The sequence below is a fragment of the Vigna unguiculata genome, unplaced genomic scaffold (genome assembly GCF_037176805.1).
Source record: "Vigna unguiculata cultivar grain cowpea cultivar isolate G323 ecotype 2 unplaced genomic scaffold, ASM3717680v1 ptg000222l, whole genome shotgun sequence".
Classification (NCBI taxonomy): domain Eukaryota; kingdom Viridiplantae; phylum Streptophyta; class Magnoliopsida; order Fabales; family Fabaceae; genus Vigna; species Vigna unguiculata.
Window position 1 is genome coordinate 22,501 of NW_028196859.1, and position 11,158 is coordinate 33,658.

Here is an 11,158-nt window from a genome sequence, read left to right on the forward strand (position 1 = left end):
TGCTGAACACCAAAATTTGATTTTGGAAAAACAGCATCATTATGGAAATGTACATGCAGTAGAAAAATTACGCCAATCCATTGAGATATGGTATGCTACAAGTGAATATTTTCGACAAGAAATGAATCCTAATTTTAGAATGACCGATCCTTTTAATCCAGTCCATATAATGTCCTTTTCGGGAGCTAGAGGAAATGCATCTCAAGTACACCAATTAGTAGGTATGAGAGGATTAATGTCGGATCCACAAGGACAAATGATTGATTTACCTATTCAAAGCAATTTACGCGAAGGGCTATCTTTAACAGAATATATAATTTCTTGCTACGGAGCTCGTAAAGGGGTTGTAGATACTGCTGTACGAACATCAGATGCTGGATATCTTACACGTAGACTTGTTGAAGTGGTTCAACATATTGTTATACGTCGAACAGATTGTGGTACCATTCGAGGAATTTCAGTAAATACCCAGAATGAAACGATGCCGGAAAGTAGTTGGACACAAACATTAATTGGTCGTGTATTAGCAGACGATATATACAGAGGTTCACGATGCATTGCCATTAGAAATCAAGATATTGGAATTGGACTTTTCAATCGATTGAAAACCTTTCAAACACAACCAATATCTATACGAACTCCTTTTACCTGTAGGAATACATCTTGGATCTGTCGATTGTGTTATGGTCAAAGTCCTACTCAAGGTCACTTGGTGGAATTAGGAGAAGCTGTAGGTATTATTGCGGGCCAATCCATTGGAGAACCGGGCACTCAATTAACATTAAGAACTTTTCATACTGGCGGAGTATTCACAGGGGGGACTGCCGAACAGGTGCGAGCACCTTATAATGGAAAAATTAAATTCAATGAGGATTTGGTTCATCCTACACGTACACGTCACGGGCATCCTGCTTTTCTATGTTATATAGACTTGTATGTTAGTATTGAAAATGGTGACATTATACATAATGTGACTATTCCACCAAAAAGTTTTCTATTAGTTCAAAATAATCAATATGTAAAATCAGAACAAGTGATTGCCGAGATTCTCGCAGGAACATATACTTTTAATTTAAAAGAAAAAGTTCGAAAACATGTTTATTCTGACTTAGAAGGAGAAATGCATTGGAGTACGGATGTGTATCATGCATCAGAATTTAAATATAGTAATGTCCATATCTTACCAAAAACAAGTCATTTATGGATTTTATCAGGAAAATCAGACAGATCCGCTTCAGTCTCTTTTTCAACCCGAAAAGATCAAGATCAATTGAACATTCATTATCTTTCTACAGGAGAAAGAGATATTTGTAACCATTTAGCAAGTAATAATAAAGTAAGACATAATTTGTTTCGTTTCACTCCTTCTGAAAAAAAAGAAAGAAGGATTTCAGATTATTCAAAAAATAATCAAATCCTATGTAAAGATCATTGTCATTTTACACATCCTGCTATTTTTCACGATACTACGGATTTATTAGCAAAGAGGCGGAGAAATCGATTCATTATTCCATTTCAATTCCAATCGATTCAAGAACGAGACAAAGCACTAATGTTAGATTCCAGTATCTCGATTGAAATACCAATCCATGGTATTTTTCGTAGAAATAGTATTTTTGCTTATTTCGATGATCCTCAATACCGAACACAGAGCTCGGGTATTACTAAATATAGGACTATTGATATAAATTACATTTTTAAAAAAGAGGATTTTTTAATCGAGTATCCAGGAATTCAAGAATTTAAGACAAAATACCAAATTAAAGTAGATCAATTTTTTTTCATTCCCGAAGAAGTGTATATTTTACCAGAATTTTCTTCCATAATGGTACGGAACAATAGTATTATTGAAGTAGATACACCAATCACTGTAAATATAAGAAGTCAAGTAAGCGGGTTGGTTCGATTGGAGAAGAAAAAAAAAAAGATTCAATTAAAAATATTTTCCGGGAATATCTATTTTCCCGGAGAAATGGATAAGATATCCCGGCACAGTGCCATGTTGATACCACCGAGAACGGTAAAAAAAAATTCAAAAGGATCAAAAAAAAAAATGAAAAATTGGATCTATGCTCAATGGATCACAATTATGAAAAAAAAGTATTTTGTTTTGGTTCGACCGGTCATTTTATATGAAATAGAAGATAGGATCAATTTAATCCAATTTTTTTCCCAAGATATGTTACAAGAAAGAGATAATTTGGAACTTCAAATTATTCATTATATTCTTTCTGGAAATGGAAAATCAATTCGGGGAATTTCTAATTCTAATACAAGTATTCAATTAGTTCGGACTTGTTTAGTCTTAAATTGGGATCAAGACAAAAAATTGTCTTCTATCGAAAAAGGGCATGCTTCTTTTGTTGAACTAAGTATAAAAGGTTTGGTTAGATATTTCTTAAAAATGGACTTAGGAAAATCCCATATTTCATATATAAGAAAAAGGAAAGATCCGCTCGGTTCAAGATTTATCTTGGATAATGAGTCGGACTGGACCAACATCAATCCATTTTTTTTTATAGATCCGAGGGAAAAAGTTCAACAATCACTTAGTCAAAATCATGGAACTATTCATATGTTGTTGAATAGAAATGAGAAATGCCGATCTTTAATAATTTTGTCATCATCGAATTGTTTTCAAATACGATCATTCCACGATGGAAAATATTACAATGGGATAAAAGAAGAAATAAATCCAATTCAAAGAGATCCTCTGATTCCAATTCAAAATTCGTTAGGTCCTTTAGGAATAGCCCTTCAAGTTGCCCATTTTTATTTTTACCTTTTAATTACTAATAATCAGATCTCGATAAATAAAAACGGGCAACTTGACAAATTAAAAGAAACTTTTCAAGTATTAAAATATTATTTAATAGACGAAAACGAGATCATTTATAAATCTGATCTATCTAGTAACATCCTTTTAAATCCATTCTATTTGAATTGGCATTTTTTCCATCATAATTATTGTGAAAAAAAAACGTTTCCCATAATAAGTCTTGGTCAATTTATTTGCGAAAATGTATGTATAGTTCAAACGAAAAATGAACCACACCTTAAATCGGGTCAAATTCTAACTGTTCAAATGGATTCTGTAGGAATAAGATCGGCTAACCCTTATTTGGCGACTCCTGGAACAACTGTTCATGGTCATTATGGAGAAATACTTTCTGAAGGAGATATATTAGTTACATTTATATATCAAAAATCGAGATCAGGTGATATAACACAAGGTCTTCCAAAAGTAGAACAGGTATTGGAAGTTCGTTCGATTGATTCAATATCCATAAACCTAGAAAAGAGAGTGGATACTTGGAATGGGCGTATAACAAGAATTCTTGGCATTCCTTGGGGATTCTTCATTAGTGCTGAGCTAACTATAGCGCAAAGTCGTATTTCTTTGGTTAATCAAATTCAAAAAGTTTATCGATCCCAGGGAGTTCACATTCATAATAGACATATAGAAATTATTGTGCGTCAAATAACATCAAAAGTATTGGTTTCAGAAGATGGAATGTCTAATGTTTTTTTGCCTGGCGAACTAATTGGATTGTTGCGGGCCGAACGAGCTGGGCGTTCCTTAGAAGAGTCGATCTGCTATCGAGTTCTATTATTGGGGATAACAAAAACATCTTTGAATACTCAAAGTTTCATATCTGAAGCAAGTTTTCAAGAAACTGCTAGAGTTTTATCAAAAGCCGCTCTCCGGGGTCGCATAGATTGGTTGAAAGGTCTGAAAGAGAACGTTGTTTTAGGGGGAATGATGCCAGTTGGTACTGGATTCAAAAGAATAATATACCGTTCAAAGCAAAGGCAATATAACAAGATTACCCCGGAAACAAAAAAAAGAATTTATGTGATACATCAAAATAATCTAGGATTTAAGAATTCCTAAAATAATGATTCTTAAGGTCGTATTCATCTCCGGTCACTTTATTTTGTATATATTTTGTATAATAAAAGAAACATAATAAATAAACGAATCATATTCAATGAAATAGAAAAAATGGCCCGATCTTTTTTTTATCAACGGCAAATTTTCAGTAGAAGAGAAGGTTCCTTCGGAACACTTATTTTTTTCTATTTCAGTATACTGGGTCTCTTTCTTTCATTTCAAAAAATTGATCTAATTTCTATTTGGAAATGAAAGAAAAGTGTGGGGATAATTATAAATGACAAAAAGATATTGGAACATAATTTTGGAAGAGATGATGGAAGCTGGTGTTCATTTTGGCCACGGTACTAGAAAATGGAATCCTAAAATGTCACCTTATATTTCTGCAAAGCGTAAGGGTATTCATATTACAAATCTTATTAGAACTGCTCGGTTTTTATCAGAATCTTGTGATTTAGTTTTTGATGCAGCAAGTGGGGGAAAACAATTCTTAATTGTTGGTACAAAAAAAAAAGCAGCTGATTCAGTAGCGCGGGCTGCAATAAGAGCTCGGTGTCATTATGTTAATAAAAAATGGCTCGGCGGTATGTTAACGAATTGGTATACTACAAAAACACGACTTCAAAAGTTCAGGGACTTGAGAATGCAACAAAAGACGGGGAGATTTCATAGTTTTCCAAAAAAAGATGCCGCTATATTGAAGAGACAATTAGCTCAATTGGAAACATATCTTGGCGGCATTAAATATATGAAGGGCTTACCAGATATTGTAATAATCGTCGATCAACAAGAAGAATATACGGCTCTTCGAGAATGTATAACTTTGGAAATTCCAACAATTTGTTTAATTGATACAAATAGTGACCCGGACCTCGCTGATATTTCAATTCCAGCTAATGATGATGCTATAGCCTCAATTCGATTAATTCTTAACAAATTAGTTTTTGCAATTTGTGAGGGTCGGTCTAGATATATACGAAATTCTTGATTAATAATAAGATAAAAAATTCTTGAATTTGCTTCGAGGGGTTCATAGATTTATGGAATCGCTTACTATACTAGTAAGAAATTGCACAAAAATGAAAATAGAAAACAAACAAAAATTTTATGTAATTAGTATCGGTATTCAAAATCAAAAATGAAAGTAGACAAATCAAAAGGGAAAGGAGATGTTTGAATAAAAATAATTCCCTTTTTTCAACTTCTTTTTTTAGAGGACAGGACAATATGAATGTTTTATTATGCTCTATCAACACATTAAAAAGATTATACGATATATCTGCTGTGGAAGTAGGTCAACATTTCTATTGGCAAATAGGGGGTTTCCTAGTACATGCCCAAGTACTTATTACTTCTTGGGTTGTAATTGCTATCTTATTGGTTTCAGCCATTCTAGTTATTCGAAATCTGCAAACCATTCCCACTTTCGGTCAGAATTTATTTGAATATGTTCTTGAATTCATTCGAGACGTGAGCAAAACTCAGATTGGAGAAGAATATGGTCCGTGGGTTCCTTTTATTGGAACTTTGTTTCTATTTATTTTTGTTTCTAATTGGTCAGGGGCTCTTTTACCTTGGAAAATCATCCAATTACCTCATGGGGAGTTAGCTGCACCCACAAATGATATAAATACTACCGTTGCATTAGCTTTACTTACATCAGTTGCATATTTCTATGCGGGTCTTTCAAAAAAAGGATTAGCTTATTTTAGTAAATACATCCAACCAACTCCAATCCTTTTACCGATTAACATATTAGAAGATTTCACAAAACCCTTATCCCTTAGTTTTCGACTTTTCGGAAATATATTAGCTGATGAATTAGTAGTTGTTGTTCTTGTTTCTTTAGTACCTTTAGTAGTTCCTATACCTGTCATGTTCCTTGGATTATTCACAAGCGGTATTCAAGCTCTCATTTTTGCTACTTTAGCTGCGGCTTATATAGGTGAATCCATTGAAGGCCATCATTGACTAGTTTTCTCAAAAATAGTCTTTTTTGTTTAGCTTGCCACACATATATTGTGGCTCAATAGAATCTACAAAATAAACATCTATCTATAGATATATAGATAGATATAGATAGATCTATTCGATTAGTATATATTAGTTTGGATATTCAAAAAAAATGAATAGCTAGAATTAGAATTCTGTATGATATTTACGTTTACAATGTGTGATAAAAAGATACTATATAGAATGTTAGTAGATTCTCGTTTGATTCACATTTAATTCAACAATTGATCAAAAGATAATTAAAAACATTTAGATCACCCAATTTCCTATATTTCTTTGAAACATTAATGAAATCGAATGAATTTATTTAGATTGATTGTATCCATATGGGATAAGAGAATAAGAAAAGAGGGAAGGGGAGCTTAAAAAAAAACATGATAAAAAAAATAGAAGTGAGGGGATCAGTCAAGGTTTTTTAGGTTTCAAAGAATGAATTTCAATTTCGATTGAATCTAAAACACAAAGAAAATTAGTTTACAGCATAGAAGAAACCTATGTATATGTGATATGATATTATAGATGAACTAGTTTTATATGAACTAACCATATATCTGAAATAACTAATCTTTTCTATATAAAAAAGGCCTCGCTATTACTGTCAATTTCTATAGGGATAGAAAAGCAAAGTCCTTGCGTTTCAGCTCTAATTGTGAATTGAAAATTAAAAAACTAAAGAAATTGTATAAAAAAACGAAGAATTCAAAGAATGATTCCAAAATTAAGGTAAGAGAAGAACAAAGATTATACAGATTCACCCCCAAAACTATGTAGTTCGAGACGAAAAAAGAAATCTCGAAGTAATTCGTTTAATAACTATTATTTTCAATTTTTAATTCTTATTTTTATTAATTACTTTAACTGAAAAAGTCTTGGTAATTGAAAAATGAAGTCAGAATTTATTAGTCGATTATATCATTAACTATTTCTTTCTTTTATATGTAGGTTACGAGGAAATTCTCATGAATCCAATTATTTCTGCCGCTTCTGTTATTGCTGCTGGATTGGCCGTAGGGCTTGCTTCTATTGGACCTGGGGTTGGTCAAGGCACTGCCGCAGGGCAAGCTGTAGAGGGGATTGCACGACAACCAGAGGCAGAGGGAAAAATACGGGGTACTTTATTACTTAGTCTGGCTTTTATGGAAGCTTTAACAATTTACGGGCTGGTTGTAGCATTAGCACTTTTATTTGCTAATCCTTTTGTTTAATCCTAAAAAGATAAAAATACATATGTGGACTTCCTTTTTCGAATTATATTAATAATTCACTCCTACAATTCTTTATCTGTTCGGATAAGAACACAGGAGAAGGACTAATTGAAAGGTATTCACATACTTATTCACCCTCTTTCTTCTTTTTGTTTAGTCCAATGAACCCCTCTTTTATTTTATTTCTTTTAAGATAATTTTTTGAAAGTGTTCAAACTAGATAGATTTTGCAATTGATAAAAGAACTGGTATCTAATTCTAAGAAGTATCATTCTTTTAGGGAATCTTCCAATTGATTGACCAATCCAAATTATATCAAATTCTATAATTATATATTCCAATTAGATTATTATATTATCTATCTAATAGGAATATTAGAAAGATAATTAGTCTATTCATAAGAGGAGATGAGATCATATGAAAAATATAACCGATTCTTTCCTTTGTTTGGGCTCCTGGCCATCCGCCGGAAGTTTCGTGTTTAATACCGATATTTTAGCAACAAATCCAATAAATCTTAGTGTAGTGTTAGGTCTACTGGTTTTTTTTGGAAAGGGAGTGTGTGCGAGTTGTTTATTTCAAAGAATAAATTGGATTTAACCAAACTGCACTTTTTAGTTTAGTTAGAATTAAGAAAATGTGCAGAATCCCGCGAATTACTTCTGAATTCATTTTCTTTTTTGAATAAATTAAGAAAAATCTTAAAGAACCATAGCATTTCGCGCTTTATTGGTAATCCACTTTGATTCTCTATTTACCAAAAATTTTGGACTATTACCATGGTTAAAAAGAGTTTGAAGTCTATACGCAGTGTAGTACTCTTTCTACCGCTATATTAATACAGAAAGGAAACGGTTTCAAAAAAATTATTCGATTTTTTTTCGATATAAAACACTCATGTCGATAAAAAAAATGGCTTGAATCCTATTTATGGCGAGAAATAAAAAACGGGTGAATTTAAACCTCCCCTTTGTACGATGCGTAATCGATGGATGACCTATGTATAAATTCAAAAGAAGTCTTTGGATTTGAATAAAAAAACAACTTTGTTGACATATATTTGTTTGGTCAAAAGAGTCCTCCGAATATTCTAGTCTTATATTGGTAATTGTTTTCACTTTGAATAGAGAAGAGAGGATAGGCTCATTACATAAAAAATTGGTAAATTTCCGATAAGTAATTGAGTGTGAGAGCCAAATGAATCGAAAGATTCATGTTTGGTTCGGGAAGAGATCATAGACATTTTGAAATGGATGGAAAGAGAGTCTACTTTCATTACGTGATTTATTAGATAATCGAAAACAGAAAATCTGGAGAACTATTCGAAACTCAGAAGAATTACAGGAAAACGCCATTGAACAGCTCGAAAAAGCCCAGGCCCGCTTAAGGAAAGTTGAAACAGAAGCAGATCTGTTTCGGGTGAATGGCTATTCTGAGATCAAACGAGAAAAATTGAATTTAATTAATTCAATTTATACGACTTTGGAACAATTAGAAAATTACAAAAACGAAGCTATTGATTTTGAACAACAAAGAGTTATTAATCAAGTTCGACAGCGGGTTTTACAACAAGCCTTACAGGGAGCTCTAGGAACTCTAAATAGTTGCTTGAACAACGAGTTACATTTACGTACTGTTAGTGCTAATATTGGCATGTTTGGGATGATGAAATAAAAAAATAACTGATTAGGCTTTCTATTATACAATAGAGTATAGGCATCATTTTTTTCTTATAAAAAATAAATTTAAGATATTTTCATGGTAACCATTCGTGCAGATGAAATTAGTAAAATTATCCGTGAACGCATTGAGCAATATAATACAGAAGTAAAAATTGTAAATACTGGTACCGTACTTCAAGTAGGCGATGGTATTGCTCGTATTTATGGTCTTGATGAAGTAATGGCGGGTGAATTGGTGGAATTTGAAGAAGGTACTATAGGCATTGCTTTGAATTTGGAATCAAAAAATGTTGGTGTTGTATTAATGGGTGATGGTTTGCTGATACAAGAGGGAAGTTCAGTAAAAGCAACAGGAAGAATTGCTCAGATACCTGTAAGTGAAGCTTATTTGAGTCGTGTTATAAATGCCCTGGCTAAACCAATTGACGGTCGAGGAGAAATTTCAGCTTCGGAATCTCGATTAATAGAATCTCCCGCTCCCGGTATTATTTCAAGACGTTCGGTATATGAGCCTCTCCAAACAGGACTTATTGCTATTGATTCGATGATCCCCATAGGACGGGGCCAGCGAGAATTAATTATTGGAGATAGACAAACAGGTAAAACAGCAGTAGCCACAGATACAATTCTCAATCAACAGGGACAAAATGTAATATGTGTTTATGTAGCTGTTGGTCAAAAAGCATCTTCTGTGGCTCAAGTGGTGACTACCTTACAAGAAAGAGGAGCAATGGAATACACTATTGTAGTAGCTGAAACAGCGGATTCTCCAGCTACATTACAATACCTCGCGCCTTATACAGGAGCAGCTCTGGCTGAATATTTTATGTACCGTGAACGTCACACTTTAATCATTTATGACGATCTCTCCAAACAAGCACAGGCTTATCGGCAAATGTCTCTTCTATTACGAAGACCACCAGGTCGCGAAGCTTATCCAGGGGATGTTTTTTATTTACATTCGCGTCTTTTGGAAAGAGCCGCTAAATTAAGTTCTCAGTTAGGCGAAGGAAGTATGACTGCTTTACCAATAGTTGAAACTCAATCGGGAGATGTTTCAGCTTATATTCCTACGAATGTAATTTCCATTACAGATGGCCAAATATTCTTATCGGCCGATCTATTCAATGCTGGAATAAGACCCGCTATTAATGTTGGTATTTCAGTTTCCAGAGTTGGATCGGCGGCTCAAATCAAAGCCATGAAACAAGTAGCTGGTAAATTAAAATTGGAATTAGCACAATTCGCAGAATTAGAAGCTTTTGCACAATTCGCTTCTGATCTAGATAAAGCTACTCAAAATCAATTAGCAAGAGGTCAACGATTGCGCGAGTTGCTTAAACAATCCCAATCAGCTCCTCTTACTGTGGAAGAACAGATAGTAACTATTTATACCGGAACGAATGGTTATCTTGATTCATTAGAAATTGGACAGGTAAGGAAATTTCTTGTTGAGTTACGTGCTTACTTAAAGACGAATAAACCTCAATTCAAAGAAATCATATCTTCTACCAAGACATTCACTGGGGAAGCAGAAGCCCTTTTAAAGGACGCTATTAAAGAACAGATGGAACTCTTTTTATTCCAGGAACAAGTAGAAAAAAATTGATGAATCATTAAATAATTTTGTAATTCAATTTTCCAATTTTTATAATTAGTATCTTTTAATATGTTTTTATTTCATTTGAATATTATATATAATGAATTCGAATCAAAATGTAATAAATCAAAAAAAATAGAAGGACAAGGTTGAAATTAGATATGCAAACAACTTGCGTCCAATAGGATTTGAACCTATACCTAAGGTTTAGAAGACCTCTGTCCTATCCATTAGACAATGGACGCTTCTATTTTATATTTGATTCTTTAACCTTTTTAACTAAACCTTATTAAAAAGATTAAAGAATCAAACAAATATAAAGAATTCTAGAAATTATAAAAATAAAATAAATCAAATATTTAGAATAAAAGAAAAAAAAAATAAAAAAGAAAAATCAATTGAATATAATTGAATATATATAACTAAAACTAAATTAAGAAATGAAAATGAAGAATTGACAAATTCTTTAAGAATTCTAGATTCATTCTCGAAGAAAAAAGATAGATTTAAATAGAATAAAATAGAAGCGGGTAGCGGGAATCGAACCCGCATCGTTAGCTTGGAAGGCTAAGGGTTATAGTCGACGTTGATTCATCATTTTGATTTAACGTCTCTAATTCAAAACTGAACGTGAAACTTTTGTTTCATTCGGCTCCTTTACGGAATGAAGAGATGGACAATAAAAAAAATTGACCCATAACATCTATGTCAGCCTTTTTGTATGAATAGGTTTCAAATATCTTGCTTTTTAGATGATCCCTCT

At 32.8% G+C, this 11,158-nt stretch overlaps 1 non-coding gene across 1 annotated transcript; it reads right to left on the reverse strand.

Annotated features, from left to right (window-relative positions):
• Positions 1-10,568: 10,568 nt before the first annotated feature.
• Positions 10,569-10,640, reverse strand: TRNAR-UCU (transfer RNA arginine (anticodon UCU)). Its single transcript has one exon. It is a non-coding gene; the product is annotated as a tRNA-Arg (tRNA).
• Positions 10,641-11,158: the final 518 nt, after the last annotated feature.